General features: G+C 36.9%; 1 long non-coding RNA gene across 1 annotated transcript in view; it reads right to left on the reverse strand.

Annotated features, from left to right (window-relative positions):
* Positions 5,756-19,239, reverse strand: part of LOC110396909 — a 65,510-nt gene continuing 52,026 nt past the window's right edge. The window contains exons 9-11 of the long non-coding RNA XR_002437352.1: positions 14,751-15,599; positions 10,442-10,615; positions 5,756-9,311 (exon numbers count right to left, since the gene is read on the reverse strand). This is a non-coding gene — a long non-coding RNA (uncharacterized LOC110396909). The remainder of the gene's footprint in view (positions 9,312-10,441; positions 10,616-14,750; positions 15,600-19,239) is intronic.

Below are 19,239 nucleotides of genomic sequence, written 5' to 3' on the forward strand. Positions count from 1 at the left end.
GATAGAGCTGACTCAAATGCTCAGATATTGTCAGGAGATGATTTTTCTTAATTCTGAGAGTTTTCTGTTGCTAAGTAGTGTCATCACTGTCATCACTTCCTCCCTCCACTCCTAGGGAGGTGAAGAAGGTGGGAATATGCTTGAAGTATGGTTTAGAAAAGTGTTATAACTATTTATCTGGGCTAATCACATGAAGTGTACAAAGCAGACGGACGTAACCCATGAAACTCATAGCTGCTGCTAAAACTGGAAGTACTATTGTGAATGAATTAACAGTATGTTAATAGCTTTAGAAAATTATAGGCAATATGAAAATAGCTTGCCAATTTTTTTAAACTGGCATATGCTTAACTTCTGATGCTCATATTTTTTTACAAGTCTTTCACTGCTGACACATAACATCTCCAAAAGGAATTTATTATATTTCACAACCTTGGTGAGCTGTCTTCTCACACCCTTAAAAGCATATTCTGTTGCAATTGCTTCTCTCTTTTAAAATTTTCCTGGCCTCAGAGAAATAAATGGATTAAATTTTGATATAAATACTGCATAAAAATTGAAATATGAGTGAGACACTTTTAAGTTTTCTAAAGAAAGTAACTGTTAAGTGTGAACTTTTTTCTTCCTTATGATGGGCTGTTGCTCGCAGTGCTCTCTGTTCAGACTGTGTTCTCTCATACTGACTGTATTCAGAAGAAACCACTAGGGTTTAATTTACTTGCAACCGTTTTGATATTTTTCTCATTTAAAATGGTTTTGCACTTCAAAATTAACTTTAGTTGAAAACAGTATGTTGCAGTTATTTTTATGTACAGCATGTGTACATATGTAGCATCCAGGAACACTGCTTGTAATGTAGAATTAATGCCCTTGAATCCCACGTGGAAAAACAGTTTTTAGGTCTTGTGCTGTTACCGCAGGTTTTTTTAATAGGCGTGTTGGGTTGAGGTACTTCATAGATGGCTACAACAAAGCAAAAAATAAAATACATCAAATCTTCACAGTAATTTGACACAAAAGTTATATGGCATGTTTTATTTTTAGGTCTCCTCTGGAAGTCTCCATCTTTCCATAGATTATATTAAAAATTTATTCCAGGAATTCTCTGCTAACCTGCTGCAGAGGTAGGAAGTGCTGTAGTAGTTGCTATTCAAGTGCACAGTTTAGTGCCCCATTTATCATGCTAAAACATTCATGCCCTCAGGAACCCAAATAAAAAATGTATTTACATTGATATTTTTTAATAAAAAGTTTGATTTTTGACAATTTATCATCATTCAAAATATATGGATTTTTTCAGAGTTTTTTTGCTGTCCAATGAGACATATATTTTGGTACCTGGTTCTCCTGTTCCTTACTAGGAAAAAAATTCCTTAGCTTGGCTACATCCCTCTTCTTGTGAATACAGATGCTATTTACCATGCAGTCAGGTGGGGGAAATCAGTCCACAAAGAGAAAAGCAAATTGCGTTCAGCAACTCAACACTCCTGGCACAATGGGATCTTGATCCAATGTTTCTAGTTACCACAGCAAGGGAAACAAGTGATAAATAAACAAATCTTGTTCTTTTTGGCCCAACGGATAATTAGCAGTTAGAGTCTTGTGAGATAATTTTGCTAGCAGAAGCCAGATATTTACTGCTTGCCATCCAATTTCTTAAAAACAAACGAGGGCACAGTCCCAGGGACTACAGGAGGCAGTTCCCTTCTTTAGAAATCAGAGTCTGCAGCTCGCCAGCACCCTGCCAAAACAAATCCAGTCTTGGCTATGTTACTGAGGCCAGTGTGTTTCTTCTGCTTGTTCTTTGCAGTGGGTTTGCTGCTTCTGAGACACTTGGATGTCCATGCAGCTGCCGCATCTGCAGCCATCTCCCAGGCAAGCGCCTTCATCCATCTTGTTCAGCTTATAGCCTGCTGGAGCCTGGAGGGATGTTCCTCAAGCAGAATTCTCCCAGGAATCTCACAGACATGCTCGGAGCTTACCAAAAACACATTAACAGTATTCCCAGCAAACAGCAAAGCTGCTTTCTATTAAAGCAGAGTCTGGTGGTATCAGCCTTTTCTTTAATATGTTACTGATTAGAGCTACTAACTGGTATGACTGGTTTTATGTTGACTTGACAGCTGCTGGCACAGCTGCGTTAAGTGTCAGACAATACTCCAGAGATGCTTAACCCTGGGTACTGAACTAACCTTGGCAGTGAGATGTGAGTTGAAGGCTTTTTGGAGTAATTTGAGATGCTCTGGGTCCATTGGAGCTTCTATGTGAAAGGATGGAGGTCCTGGGAGCACAGTATTATTCCAATCTTTGGAAAATTTTCTGATGTCAGAATGAAAGATCCTGTTTGTTACCCCTTGTGATTTCATTGTGTGCTTTGGTATTTCTTTTGAAAACTATTTCTTGCATATATGTTAATGAGTGTGTCCTGCAGGTTCTTATTTCTTTAAAAGGATAAAAACTATCTTGAGTAGAGGAAAGAGCTTTGAAGACATCACCCTAAACTCCAGACATACATGAAAAAATCCCCAAGATTCTTGTTTTTAAACTCTCATAATTTTGAAATTTTTCTTTTTTTTTTTTTTTACTTCTGACTTAGAATTGCGAATTCAGGATATTAATGGGAGCACTCCACTCTGTTCAGGTTATTGCAGTGAATTTCATAAATGAGCATGCCCAGATCTGTGCTGCCGCATTCTGTGTTCACGGGGATGGGAACTGGGAGTGTTAAACATATTGTGCTCTCAAATAACATAGCTGTGCTAGCAATCTCTCTCATTTTCTCTATAGTAATGCAGTATGTAAGTATCCAACCAAAGTATCTGATGTCGATGTGGAGTACTTTTGCCAGTATAAATTGGAAGTCTGAAAGAAGGCTTTGCTCATATAAATATATTGGCAAATCTTTATACAGTTATGACAAAATCTAAATTTGCTTTCTTAATGCTAAAATCTGGTTTTGGTTATTTTACTGTCGATCTGGAATAATCCTCTGGTTGACCCAAAGCTAAGTTGGACCAATCAAGAGAGTCTTTTGGACTCATGGTATTGTCATGGCATTAGAACATGGAAATGGCAGAAATCAAATTTTTAGTGTCTGTGGAAGCTATCGTTGTTCACATTTTCATTGTTTTTGGTTAATTTACTCTTTCTGAGCCTCAGCAGGTAAAATATACAAATCTTTATTAACTCAGGAAACTTATAATGTAGAACTCCCTCACAGACCTATTTGTTTCTTTCCTCCTGCTTTCATACTGGTGGGACTTTGTTCTTATAGCTTCCACATTTTGATACGTATTTGTCAAAACTGGGGTGTAGGTCCAAGCAGTTTTTTTGGTGCCAATTTACGTGATGCCATAAAGCAGCATTTTGCATTTTTCAACAGTTATCAGCTCAGTTTCTCAGCTGTACGGCACCACATCATGATGTGAAGCTTATAGAGGCATAATTCTGACAGGTTTATATTGGCCTAAATTTATGGTGTTTCATTTGGGAAAGCAAATATCTTGTTCAAATTTCCAGTACAATTTTGTGACTGTTTGATCCAAGATGCCTGGAACACTGGAAGTCTGAGGGAATCCTAAAGATATATCATTCCACTTTCAGACAGTGGATTGATGGAAACCCCATTTCTTTAGATGGAATGTGTTGTATTTTTAATTTAAATTATCTTAATGTCAGTGCACCCAATTCTTTCAAAAGAGTGGCATATATGTATGTACATACATGTATAATATTAACATTGAGTTGAGTGCTGTAATACCATACTCTGAGCTTTTAAGTTAACATTTGTAATGACTGAAGATAAAGCACAGTGGTGTATTTTTTTCTTCATAGACCAGATATGGTATAAGTGATATGATACATTAATACATTTTTCATACATGGAAATTTGTGATTGAATGTAAAGGCAATATGCATAGTGAGTGTCATATATACATTTATTAAGTTACGGCCCATTTATTTTTCTTGAAGTAATTATGTCCCAATATTATGTTGTGTAATCTCTGCTAATAAATTCTGGATGTACTATTTTTTTCTGTCTGCTACGGATAATAAAAACTGCAGTAGTTCCTTAGTAGTAGTTTATTAATGGAGTTTAATGGTGTAGATATCTGTTTCTGGGTCAGTAATACTAGGCTTTTTCTGTGGTCAAGAGGAACACTGGGTCTTCTCTACGGATGGTAGAGGTTGCTTATGGAATTAGAGCTGTTATGTCTACTTGAATTCTGGATGTCTGAAGTTAGGTAAGATTACACACACCCTAAGTTTCTACTTTGGTTTTGTGTTGTAGGATTCCAGATCATTGCCATACCATTATTAGCAGACACTGGAAATTGTCTCTTAGGACTCTAATTCAGTCCATGTTTGGATCTCTGAACTCTCATAGTTGGAAGATGTTGACTGTGTAACAACAGAGTAGTTATTATCTGTTTCTGTCATATCTGAAATGTACCTACATTTTTAAAATTACCACCATCAAGCTAGCAATGACAAGGATTTTTTTAGTTTCTTAGAGCAGAGGAACTGTGGAATCAGAGTATGAAAAATATGAACAGGTCGGTGTAGGGAAATTACCCACTAGAATGGTGAATCTACTCTCAGTCCAGCTGTAGAGCAGTTCTTCCATTGCATACCCAGATGAGTTCTCATGTATGTGAAAACTACAAAATCAAGTCACATATTGGGACAACTTCTTGATTCCATTTTGAGTCAATTGACAGAGAGAGACAATTACGTAGAAAATTAAATATACTTTCAGACAAACATATTCAGTGTTTGTGGAAACAACTGCGGAAAGACCTAGGCATATGGTATGTAAACAAATCTGATCTGAAGAATTATGTATTATATAGGTGCACGTTGCTCAGTGCTGTCTTGAAAGGTAACCTTTATTAAATGCCTTTGAACTAGAAGAAAATTTGGTAAGTTTATGACATTAGAACTGTATCTCTTTGAAGGAGCTGACACCAAACTACTCAGCTGTTTGGATTAAGAAGATCCTTGCCAGAATTACTATACTTCCAATTATTCAAAATTTATCCACTATTTTCAAACAAATTTGTATTCCTTCACATTCAAAAGGAATTACTTAGTTGACTGAACCCTGCTTGAATTGGGTCCTTTCCAAATGAAAGACAGTATTACGTGACAGCAATTACTTTTCATGGTCCCTAGCATACACCATGTGATGTTGGGGTGTTCTGAACTTTTGAATATGCTAATTATTCTTTCCTTTGCTCTGTGGTAGATGCTGTTTTGCTCTATAAATTGGCTCAGGAATCTGCATGTTTTTGTGATGTGCTAGTTGCCATCTGCTTTGGAGATATTCCCATGCACTTTTGTTGATGCAACAGCTATAGTGTTTTCAAATGTTGATACTATTGAAATGTAATGTGATTAGATTTGGATAGGTGCCTTAAACAGACCACCCATCATATTTATTTTGCTGCCAGTCAGATCAGGCAAACTCTTGGGTAAAATCCTGAAGAGCTTTGAACTTTCCATATAGATAATGAATAATATACAGTTCATTTAAAAAAAGATTTTGACAGTCCTGAAGAAAGTCCCGCATAACTGACCATTATGATCCGAATTTATAAAGTTTACAATTTAATTTGATATTATTTTTAAGTTTTGTAATTATTTTCAGGAATGAAGTTGGGTCCAATGCATTATTTTGGTAGCACAGAAAAAATCTTGGCAAATAATAAGCTGTAACAGAATAAGTTTATTATTATTATTATTATTACTCTAAGTTAAGTGCAGAGCAAGCAGCTGCATTTGATTATGCTTGTAATATGACTGGATTCGGTGCACAAGGTACATCAGAGATTATGTATGTATATATACAATGCAAAGAATGCTTAATGTGGACATAGTTGCTTAGGGATGGATACTGAAGCTTAAATATGCTTATGTCACAAACATCTTTGGGGATCACAGGTCTTATATCCAGTAGGAATGCTTTATCTCTGCCACTTATAGAAGAAAAACAAAATCAGGGTTCAAAACAATAATACAAACTACTTAGACAATAATATACAGTCATGGATGTGTTGTTAACATATTTGATGTCATGGTTTTATCTTAGTAATAAGCAGAGGCAAAAACTTTACCTTGAAGCCTTACCCCTTACGGGTTTTAGGGGGTGAAAGTGATTGAAACAAAATTCCTTGGTAGCGAGCTGATGGTTACAGTAGATTGAAATATAGGTGATCACAGTAAAACTCAGCATTGCCATCTCAGATCCAGAAATTCATCTGATACTGGACGAAAGAAATTTTATTTGAGAAAATCAATGCTTTTTGTGATAGAAGATATCACAGTTACCAACACAGAGTAGTACACAGGGAAAAAAAAGACCAAGAGAAAAATAACATTGCAGACAGTCAGGGTCTTGATCTCCTGAATGGCTAGATGTAATTAAGAATAATTCACTTAAATTATGGCATGGAAAAATTGGTGTAAATTAGAACATTTCATGTGGTTACTCGAGCAAAACTAGGGGACTTGGAGTTTAGTTTTGAAATGGCCTTAAAAAAAACCACAACAGAGTAACTTGCATCAATCATTCTTAAAAAAGTGGGGAAAAAAAAGGGATTCTCTGTGGAGATTTTCACAGGGAGCACGTGAATCGTCATAACCATAAGCCACATTTTAAATCTGAAATTGGCTGTTGCGCCAGTGAGGAAAAGAAAGACCTAGGTGTGGCTGTTTTTTTTCTGAACAGGAGATAGTGTTGATGATTATTAATAAGAAAAATGAATTCTCAGGAGAGGATGGCCTAATGGCAGAGCTATTAGTTACATGCAGAAAGATGGTCTCACATCCTTGCTGAAACGTTCAAATTACATGAGAACACTGTGTGTTTTCCCAGATGGGTGAAAGAGAAACATAATCATCCCTGCCTTTAAAAATGATGGCAGAAATCACTGAGAAAATTATACCTCAATTATCTTGATCGATCTCGTAATAAACTCTGCACACAATCTATCTGTCTTTGCAGCGAATGATGTCAGGAAGAGAAAATAGGCCTTTATTTAAAAGGTGGACCTAGAGGAACTTGAGGTGACGTTTTTTCAAATGAATGTATTTATTAATTAGATATACCCTGGAAAAAAAAAAGACACTGCTATTTAAATTTTGTTCAAGGTAAGCCAAAGTTCAGCATAGATTTAAGTGAGAGATTTCTGTCATGGTCTGGTTTTATAATGAATGAAATCAGTATTTTATGCTGAAATCCTCATCTGAAATTGTTGCAGTAGGATCCTGAACAAGCAAATATCAATTTTGAAATGCTCAAGCAGCAGTTTAAATATGCAAGCATTTGAGTTCATCTCTTGTTACTAATGATGCTGTGGCTTTTGTATCGTGCTGTACTATTCAGATACAGAGAATGAAAAGGTACTGAAGACCATAACATGGTGAAAGCATGTATCAGCTATACATGTAGGTACAATTGTGTAGGCAAGACTTGCGCAACTTGGTTTCTGTTGTATTTTATAAGTACAAATAATGCCTTTGTCTACCTTCTTAAAGTGAAAATTGTTCTTGTATTTTACTTAAAGAAATGCTGCAAGTTTTGAACTGTTATATTTTTAGCAAAGATGATTAGTCCTATTAATTTAGAAGAGTAGAGAAGTTGTCCTTGAAGTGTAAGATGTTCTTTTTCTATCACAAAATTAAACTATACAACTATCTCAGAAAGTTAAAGAAGGAATCATATATATTGAAAAGATTTTGCAGGCCAGGCCAAAGTTGTGGAAAAAGAATGAGTTGTCCTGTTTTATCTGATTTAAGTTGATGTTATCAGCAGTGAACTTGAGAAGATAGGACTTTGTAGCAATACAAAATAGAAAAAAAGTACCTCTGTTACAATATCACATTTCTTTTCTTTTGTTCCGTAAGATCATATATGAGCTTAGTTCTACTGACTGAATACAGAAATTGGAGATTTAAAAGGAATCTCGCACTTTTGCAAATAGAATGGACCATGAGAGGTTTCAGCAGAAAAGAGCTGGAAGCACTCACTCCCCTCACCCAGATTTTATTATCTCAGAGTACTGAGATTAGGTTGTGTTGCTCTCAAATGGATTTCTGAAAGATATATAGCTGGAATCTCAAAACACACAAAATTATTCTGTACCTGGTGCCAATGCTTAGGAATGCAGAGTTTTATTCTTTTTAATTAAAATTTCAAATAAGATCCTATAAAATGGATTTAGGGGTGAAATTCTTTTTTTATACCTGTCAGTACTGGTCACTGCCATTCTATATGGCCTGTTTGAAACACTAAACGGGACTGTTCAGGAAAAGCTTTTATTGCTGACTTTTTACAAAAAATGACCATTTGTAGTTCTGAATTTCATTTTTATAAAGGGTCCAAAACTCAACCAAAAGGCCACCATGAGACTTTTGAATGGTGGTTTAATAGTAGAGTCTTAGTGATTATGGTGTAGAATCACTGGGTTAGAGACTGAGATCTACCAGGACCTTTCATTCTTTTGGTAGATGAGGATAGGTTTCATGAATTTACTGCATCTTCCAATATTACTATCTTTTATTAAGGGAGAAGCAAGGAAACTGAGTTATGCCCAAATGCTCCAATGCCTTATCAAAAAAGCCAGAAAATGAGAGAGCAAGCAAAACAGTATGCCCCTTACATTTTCATCTTAGTTAGGGGGCGTACAAGTGTAACTTCTTTTGATACATTTTTGTTTTGTAGTGGTATAGAAAGCATCTATCAAAACTTTTAATTTTGAATCAGATTTTCTGGGTTCAATGAATGAAACCCTGCCCGAATATTTTAGCAGGACAGGAAACCTGCACTATGCACGTCACCCATGTGTCAGCATTTGATAACACTACAAAAGGGTCTGGTTTACCAAGCTGGTTCTTGATATATAAAAGCTATGGTTTCTAGTTGTTTCCCAATTTTGAAATTCTTAGTGATTCTTTTTTTTTTTTTCTTTTTCTCAATACTAGTGTTATTATATTTATTTCCTAAGGACATCCAGGTGTTTTCACTGGAATAATGTAATCTCAATACACATCTGCACACCAAATTTGTTGAATTAATCATTGCCTGTGAACATGGCTCGGCACTATCCAGTAATGAGATGCAGCTTCTTGGAGGTCGGTTCCTAAGACAGCATGTGGGCAATGGGGAATGACAGACTTCACCATGCCAGTCTGGTTGTCGGACATGGGGCCGTGACATCACAAAACCCTATGTCTATAGTGGGCAGTAACCAGCAGTTGTCCAAGCAACAAGTAATGAAACCACATCATTTCTTGCCCTGAGGCACAATCTGTCAAGAACAACACAAAAAGCAGCTTGTGAGGATTGAGAAGAGAAACTTGGACCAAGGATTGTCCTGTATATAAACAGAGGGTTGTCATCCAACATGTTTGGGTAGTATTATCTGTACATGTGAGCATTTTGCTTCAGGGCAACAATTAATAGAACTGAGAGTAGAGCTATTCAAGAAGAAACTGAATGTACTTCCATATTTGTAACAATATTACTTATTTAATATTACTTTCAAAAGCTGAGGCAAAACATACATAGGCATAGGGTATATTATATATTTTTTTCAGCTCAGTCTATGGGGAATAAACAGAGAGCCACGCATTTAGCAAGTGTAAATTGTTGTGTCACCAAAAGGGCTATTAAGAGTCGGTACTGGGGAAGACTCTGAGTTTCAGATTTAGGGGAAGAAACACACCTTTGAGGTTTTAGATTTGGAGTTCAGGTTCGAATCTGACTTTAAAAGGAATAAATCAGCATGAAAGGCCAGGAGGGCTTTTTCAAAGCAGCAAATATTCTTAGTAACAGTGGTCTTAATCTCTGAAAGGTTGGCATACTTCATGAGTGCCATCATTTTGAACAGTCATTGCTCAAGGTAAGAGAGCAGGATTTGTTCTTGTAAAACATGTAAGCAAGCATGTCCTTGCAATTCCACTGTAAATATCTGGCTTTGGCTTCATATACATTTGGCCTCATGCAAATATATGATGATAAATGCTAATAATAAACAGTCGCTCCTTTGCAGTCACTTTTATTCCACATGCAGCTTGCACAGGGATGCGTTTAAGTGTCTTTTCCATTTTCTTGATTTATCTCATTCCTGCTTTCCAGTGTTTCATATTTTTTTACAGCATGAAAACACTTAAATCACTGCTGCAATTTGTTTCTTGTTGCCCAGTGTGATCACTTATTCCAGGTGTTTATATATCTTAGTGAATGAAAGTTCTTACTGGGTTTTATTCTGGCTTATGTTTAGAGCACTTCTGCCACATTTCATGGCTGTTGAGCGACTTGGATGGGAGAAAATGTTTTACCGTGTACATCATTATCACTTCCTTCATTGTTTTGTACACATCTATTAGGTCATCTTAAATGTTTTTCATCATCACTGAAAATAAATTTAACACATACCAAGTGTGGAGCCAGATGGGGAGACAGAGCTTGGAGGAAAAATACTGGTATATCTACTGCAGAGCAGTGCAAAGGCCTCTTGCCATCAAACAGCACAACCATGCAATAATGCAGAGGGGGGTAACCCACTCCCTTTCTAAATCCTCTTCTGCATATGTTTCTTGCCTTGAAAGCCTATATAAAAGAAAGCAATATAAAGCAATTAAGTTTTCCATGTCCTACATAGATCACTGGCTATCTGATTGTCACTGATAGCTTTGAACAGTCTGTTACATTACCCTGAGATTCAATATTGTCTTAAAATATGCCATTTCCCTTTCATGGACAAAAAAAATATAAGCAAAATAGGTAGGTTAATGTAAGTATTGCTTAGCTGCCTTGGGTTTTCTCTAGAGAAAAGGGTGCCAAAGTGTTTTTTGGAATAGCTTTATAGCACCTTACCCTCTGGCATCAACTCAGGGCTATATTTACTAAGTGGTCAGAAATAGCTGACTCCCAGCGGCTCACAAATATCAGAGATGTGCCTCCAGCATCACTGCAGCCAATGAAGCTTCGTGCCTCCTCTTCCATGCCCGGCAACCTGAGCTATATCTCCCCATAGCCAGTGCTATGGACAGGGGGACCAAGTGACCACTTTGTGCTGCTGTTTCTGTCTTTGCCTCTACCTGGCACAGCTGAAGGTCTGTCCCTAATGGAGAAAAAAGATGCTTTTCAATTCCTGTAGTGCTGGGCTCTAGATCAGGAACAGTAACTTAATCCTTGTTTTTTTCCCTTCCTTCTCTATACTATTATTAGACCATTTCCTTTGTCTCTGTTTCTCATTTTTTTTGTGTGTGTATGTTTTTAGGAGACCACTATTATATTTTCCTTTTTCTTTAATGTGAATATGTCTAAAGAGCCCATTGTTGTCAGCTGAAATATTTGTGTAGTTTAGCATTCAGTAATTTCATTTGCTCCTTTAATTTGATCCTTTAACTTACTTCTGCTTATTTTTACATACAGTGCCTCCAAATCCTCTGCACAGATTTGTTTATCTTTTTTAAAAGCTTTCAGCTCTCTGCTTGTAAAACTCTTTACATTTCATTCCGTACCTAACCACAATGGCCTATGTTGCACTTTTCCTGGTTTAGATTGAAGTGGGAAGAATTTCAGCTGCACTCTTTCCAACAGTTGCTTAAACATTTCCCACTTTTCCCCTAGTAGCTTTCCCACAGTTAGTAGAAATCCAATCAAAAATACTTTCCACTTTTTTTTTTTTTTTTTTTTTGTCAAAGTCAGCTACTTTATTTCTTTTATTCTTTCTGGTAATATTCTGTACTCACCCTTGAAATTTCTCCATCCATCTTGTATGTTTTGAGGGAAGCTTATATGTGTGTGTATGTGTGTACAAATGCACATATCCATGCACACAAAGAATTATATTTAGCCCTTTCTCCTCTCTCTCATCACCCTGGCTTCCAAACTGCTTACATCCTACTCTTTCCTCCTCATATTTCTGGTTTTCTTTTTCTTTTCTTTTCTTTTTTTTTTTTCCTTTTTGGTTTTAAACAATTGTACTGAGATTTTCTTAGTGTAGCAAAGCTATTAGTGGGATGGGGAGACATCTGATAGGAGGCATATGTCCTGTCCTTGGGGACATCTGACCAATTGGACTTCTTGGTGTGAGTTCTGGCACAGGCCACCAGCCCAGATGTTTTGGTGGTATGTAGGACAGTGAGAGAGGAGTGATGTTAGACTGAGGACAGAGAGACTGTAAACAGAAAAAGTTGGATTCATTTTCTCTAAACTGATGAGTTCAGGACTGAAGCTCTGCTTCAGAGCAGAAGTCTCAGAGTTACCGAAGGCCTCCTGATGGAAGGACTACCTTGTTCCCTCATTGCCTGTCATTGTCACACTGCAGCTCTCCCCCTGCCCCACTTCTAAGTTTCTGGAAGTCTCTGAGAGAGACACATTTGCTGCTTTACATTAACAAAGACTTCTTCCTTATATCCAATTTTAATCTCCCCTCCTTTAGTTTGAAGCCTTGTCCCCTTGTCCTATCACATCAGACCCTGCTAAAGAGTGTCCCTTCTTTCTTACAGCCCCCCTTTAGATACTGAAAGGCCACTCTCAGGTCTCCCCAGAGCCTTCTCCTCTCCAGGGTGAACAGCCCCAGCTCTCCCAGCCTGTCTTCCTAGTGGGGGGTGTTCCATCCCTTGGAAAGATGCCAAGCCCAAGTAAGAACATGCCCCAGTATATGAACTGTGCATTAATTCACATGCTAGCATAAAACCAAATAAAACCAAATATTGATTCCTTTATTTTGGGACTTCTTTTGCTAAAGCAAATAATAAAAATCTGCCACTGAAATTGTGTGTGTTTAAATGCATGCATGCCACGGTTTATTTGTCATGTAGCCTTCATCGATAAGTGTGAAAGGATTTGTCCTGCATCTAAATAGGGTGGCTAGAGCTTTCTGAGCAAGAGACATTTTGAAAGAGCTGCTTTGTAAAGCATGCAATAATAACAACAACATCCAAGCTGATTAGGAATGTCATAATATTATCAGTAGGTATTTAAAATCCCCAATGATTTGTTTGCTTATTTGAAGTCCTGGGTTTTATTTTTCTTTCTTTTAAGAGTAGAGAAGCAATATGCTTCTTTTGTATGAGAAATAGTGTCAACAGAAGGCTAAGGAGCACGTGCCTGTAGAACATCTGCTCTAAGAAGCCACTTGAAAAATAACCACGCAGTAGCACGATAACAAAACATCTGCAAAGCACTGGGAGGAATATTAGCAATGGGAGGTGGCAAGGAAGGACAAGTGAAGTTGGACCTAGGTCAGGGACACACTTCTACCAGTGGCAGCACCTCTGTTATAACAGAAGTCTTTCATGTTTACATCTGTATGTAGCATGGAAGGTTTGTTAGAAGTGGGGAGGGATGTGGTGAGAGGAAGACTAGGGAGAGTTTCACTCATTTGCCCAAGTGCTGGGCTGCAGCCCCAGCTTTTCGCCCTGAGCCAGCTGTGCTGGTGGGAGGCAGCACATTGCTGGGCAGGCACTGGAGCCCTGTGTACAATCAGAGCCGGTGTGCTTGTGCCTAAAGCCCACTTCTTGCTTTCCTTTGTTGTGCTGGATGTGTTGGATGAATCACGCACAATTTTATTAGAAAAACATTGTTCTCATTAAAATCTTGTATAAACAAGCCATCTGCCTTCACACATCTATTTGAAGATTTTTTTTTTTATGCTGGCAATTTGATATGAACACTTCTTTGCTGAATATTGGGAGGATGACACATAGTCCTGTCTTAACCATTAGGCAGACATTTGGCTTTAATTGATGTGCAGATTACACTCCCTTTTAAAAGTGGGATAGTTAGTGTTTATTCAATTACACAAAGGCAACTCCACAGCAACTTTTAACAGAGAGCACATACTACTGAGAAATTTCCCACAACATACCATGGTCTCAAAATCCCATTGGTTTGCTATAGAATAAACAGTCAGGAATTCCTGGAAATTAAAAAACAAAAACCACATGGACGGTAGGAGAAAATTAAATTAGTGACCTTAGATAGAAACAAGTAAGATTTTCAGGCATCTACTCTGTTTCCAATCTTATTTATTCTTTTTCTGGTATTAATCAACCTCTTAGATTTCCCATTGGATCTGGCTTTTTCCATTACAAATTTAAAGATATTGTAGAATGACAGCCTCAATATACTAGAAATTGTGTATTATTCTTCTGCATAATGCATGCAGAAAGTGATACATATTCATAAAGAGTCCAAATATTTATGTATATATGAAAAATAGCTCAGTGGAAATAGACAGGAGAGTATGTATCTGTATTTAGAGAGGAAGAGAGATGCTTGCCAATGGGTGCATCAGTTTGTTATGAAATGCTTGATTTAAAGAAAAAATCCACAGGCTTTTACTGTTGGTAACCAATCCTATTTAGTGTAATGGATCACAAAATGGAAGAAACAATAAACTGTGACCAAGAGCCAGGCATAGGAATCAAGATGTTTTATCACCAAAAACAAATCAAATCTGGTTGTACTCAAAAAAAAAAAAAAAAAAAAAAAGGTAGCAAATAGTCAAATAGTTTTGGTTTATTCTAGGCGCTCTGAATCTCTCTGGTTGGAAAACCCCACCAGGAAAACATGAAGAACATACTAATGAGGATATTGTTTGAGCACGTCATTATTTCAGTGTATTTAAACATAGTACAATGGACAGTTTTGTGAATCACAGCTGGAATGGTGCACTGTATTCTGGAAGGATAATGGTAGCAACATTTTAAAAAGAAGAGTAAGAACTCACCATTTATTGAAGATCAGGCTTCTTTCAGGTGTCTCTAGCTGAGAGACAACACGTATAGTTCAGTTAAGTAACATTTTTTTTTAGAGTTAAGAACATGAGCTGTAAGATATAATATGGACTTCATGACCCTATCCTTAATTTCAACATCTCATTTTTTTTCCGTTTGTCCACTCATATAACGTATCAAGAATTCAGGAGTGTGTACATCTCCTAACACAGTGGGGAGCATGTGTTCATTCAGCTTCTTGCTGCTATCAGAATGTGTGGGTTTTAAGTAAGAAAGGGGTAAAAAAAATCTAAAGAAAATCTCTTAACTGTCAGAAAAGAGTTATTCAGGAATTAAAACTATCCCAATTTTACCAAACTTACTGAAATCTAGAACACTAGATCAAGTTTGATTTTTCCCCAAACTCATTGCATATCTTTTGGTGATGACAAATGTTTTCTTCATCACCTGCAACATTCCTTTGTCTTTGCAGGGTTACAGAAGGGGAAAAAAAAAGACTCCATTGCTAATAAACATTTGAGCCATTTACTTCAATAGTTAGTAATCACTGTATAACGATTTACAAAAATTGCACATTCTCTGTTTAACTAAGGTTTTGCCTGTGATCATCATAATCAGTTCTGCCTGTTTGAAGAAACGCATGCTTGCACAGCTTGAAACATTTAAAACCTTTCAAGTTGGGCTTTGGCACCTCTGATGGTATGCACTGTGCTTATGACAGTTAATCATGTGAACAGAACTTTTTTTCTCTTCCCTTTAAACTCGGTAGATTTAAGATTATCTCTTTTTTTTCTCATATTATTTCTTCAAAGTTAAATTTCCAGTGCATGAAACTACTTGACCTGGAAAATAAACACAGCATCACATATTAGCACTGTGGGATAGCAAAAGAAATCTGATCCTTGTAACTAACAAAGGAGACACATAAGACAACGAGGGCCTGATTTTCTGTGGAGCTTTAGCAACAGTTTTCAGATACCTAACAGGATAGATGTGTCTGCAGTTATCCTTCAGTACCTTTCATACAGGAGATTTAAAAATCTGGTCTTTGAATTGTGGTGACCTACCTTTAATTTCCTCACCATATTAAAAATTGACATTTCTCATAGACTTCAGTGGACATGGCTGATGTTTATTCCCTCTGAGAAAACTGGGCTCTACACAGTGAAGTCTCCGCTGATGTAATGTGACTGGGCTTCTTGCACAACTGCGGAAGTGTACGCTTTTTCACCTGCTGAGTCGTCTTAGCCCTGCTCAAAGCAGCACTAAGACAAATACTGTTCTTTGGGACCTTGTACCTTGAATTTTAAATATCTCCAGTGTTCGAGATTTCACAGCCACACTGCACCACCTTCAGCGTGATGTTTTCGTGATGCCCAGACAGAAGTTTCCTTCCTATCATGTGTAGCTGTTGCTTCTGCTTTGGTTGGGCACCTTGAGAAAAGTCTGGTTCTGTCTCCTCTGTGAACAGCTTTTTATAAGGGAGCACTGTGCACGAGTGATTTCCCCCCTTATCCTCTTTTTCACCAGACTGAACAAACCTGAACCCTGTCTGTTTCTCCTTGTAGTTCATGTGCTCCAATCTAACCATTGTGCTGGCTCTCAATTGCACTTACTCCAGTTTATCAATGTCTTTCCTGCTATCAGGAAGAAAGACAAATAGAGGAGAATTAGCAAAAACATACTCATTTTGTTATGATATTCCAAATTATTCCATCTTTCCTGTCATGAAATATTTGACTGATGTTCTCAAACAACTCTAGACATCCTTACTCCACACAAGGAAACACGACTGGGGCACCTAGCCTGGAAGTGCTGACAAACCGTGTCCCATGTTTGATCATGCTAAATTTGATACGGATAATATGGAAACAGATCCTCTGAAGGAGCAGGACTGTCTTGTGGCCAGTGTTACATTCGTGACCAGCACTGACTATCAGCTCATTGAAGATTAATTACATGTCAGACTCTCCACTGGTTTTATGCTTTCTGATAGACTAGATATGTACTGGGAATAAACTTCCTTGAGTTCTGAACAATACAGTTCTCAGTTACATTAAAAAAAAAAAAAAAAAAAACACATTCCAAGCATGAAATAGCCAGTAGTCTTGTTAAGATAGTGCAAAGGTGATTGTCTAGTCTTTGTAACATAATGGATCACGATACTCTCAGGAAAACTGGAAAGTACAGCAGAAACTGAAGAACAAGGGAGTCTGTTGTAAATGTTTGGGAATGTTCATGCTTTTGGCTTCTAACTGCTATTGCAAGGAATAAGTTTGCTATGGAATAGCAAATTTATGCAAGAGAGAATCAACAATGTAAGCACAAGCTTAGATTCTTTACGGACTGTCAGGTGTCATCCTCTTCTTTAGACTGTCTCAAAATGTATGCTATAATTGTGATTCATAATAAAAGCATTCACAGAATTCTTGTATGATATGTCTTATTTTGTCAGAGACAAAAAAAAATTAATAGAATACAGAACTCACTGCTTTTTTACTTAAAAATTTTAAGTTATCCCCCTTTGTAGGCATAGCCTACAGTGAGAAAGGCCACAGTATTCTCTTCATGCCTTTATTACATATTGTCTTACTTAGGTTGATAGCATTTTTTTCTCTTTTCTTTGAATAGAACCTTGCATGGGGCCAGATTTTGATGAATGCTTCTATACATGTCAGTGACGGAAATACAACTGCAAACATACTTGGATGTTGCTAATACATAATTACATTACATATTTGTGAATTATTTCAGTGTTTCAACAGTGAAGACAGGTTAGAAATGCTGAGTGTTCAGGCATGTTGATTGTGGTATTCAAGAAAATGATTGCTTCCAACACCAGATGTTATCATGTTTTTCCATTCTGCATCTATTGGGCGTATCTGACATTTCAAAATAACATCAAAAAATATCATTGACTATTAAACACATGCTTATTTATAATTCCTGGTCTCATGCAGAATCTTCAAAAATTATGCTGAAATGATTTATGTAGTTATAGCTTGTCAGTGTGTTTTTATATAGGTGTATTTTATCCCTTCATTTGATTTTGGAGTGGTAAATAAGGATCACAAATAGATTTTCTTTGCCTGGAAGGGTTGTATGTTTTTCATTATCACTTACTTACAGAGTTCAAAAGCATTATGTGTACTAGATTTCTGTCCTTAAATATACTTTACAGTACAATTCCTCATGCTGCCATCCCAGAATTTTAGCTGTAGGAGCAAGAAATAAAGACAATAGGATCATATTTTGAAAAATATAAAAAGTGTAAGGCTCCTCATAAAGTAATTTTGGCAAGCTAAAATTCTTTCACTTCTAATTATCCTGGAGGCATCAATAGTCACATTTTCTTTTATTGCTTTAAGCATACACAGCTTTTAGGGTTTTATTCTGTATGTGCTGCTAAAATAACAGATTTTCTCTATTACAGAGATATATTAGGGGTTGTATGAGTTTTAGTAAGATACTTGGAGTAGAAGTCAAAGCAACCTGATCAAGTTGATGGGTCAATGTGCATAAGAGTGGGCTGTCTTGCAACAGAATGTTCTCATGACCAAAACAACAGCAGCATGCAAACTACAGTTAGGTTTGTTCTAGCCCTTCCAGATGGTGCACTGTGTTTCCAGATGACAGAACAACAGTTTTGGCAATCAAGATTAAATGCTTGCAAAGGTCCTTTCTAGTAGTTCACCGGCAGAATCATCATAAAGTAGACTTGTCATTTTAGATGAAATTTTGTTTACATACTCTTTAGAGAAAATGAAGGAGAGTTGAATGATCATGGACCAGAGAAGGAAACAACAGCAATTACTTTGCAGTGAGATGTCATTCTGGATGAGAATTTGGAAAAGGAACATGGGTGTGCTTTCAGGTAGATGCTTATGGAACAGTAACATCTCCCCTAGTCTAAGTGTTATGGCATATTGAGGGCATTTAAGAATTTCTGAAGATAAATGAGGATTTAAGGGAATTGAAACACATTGGGTAGATGAAGATATATAGGCATCCTATGTAGCAGCACTGTTATAATGTTTCATTTAGCTTTCCATTTTGACAAAAATCTCACACAATATTTGCAAAATAAATCCTTTTAAAGTTGTTTGATATTTCTCGATAGGAGCTCAAGAACAGCACTATGCCCTATATCATGCCTTTGCCACCGTGCCTGTCAAGTCTGCAACTTGGTCAGAACACTATCCCATTATTCATGACATACACTTAAGACACAAATAGACTCCTTTTGTTCAAGAGAAACTAATGGTAGAGCAAATTGGCTGATTTGATAATCCCTAGGACCTAATGAGCTGTATTTCAGGGACAAAATTCCCTCTCTAGATTTGATTGCAGTTTATGTTGTTCACACATATTAAGTAATTTCCAGAAGATTTGGCTGAGAATGTAGTTAAGAGACTAAACTCATATGTAGCATTTCTTCATCACGAAGACATGCACTATTCATAATGTGACATTTGACTCACA

Source organism: Numida meleagris, chromosome 3 (genome assembly GCF_002078875.1).
Source record: "Numida meleagris isolate 19003 breed g44 Domestic line chromosome 3, NumMel1.0, whole genome shotgun sequence".
In the NCBI taxonomy this organism is placed as follows: Eukaryota; Metazoa; Chordata; class Aves; order Galliformes; family Numididae; genus Numida; species Numida meleagris.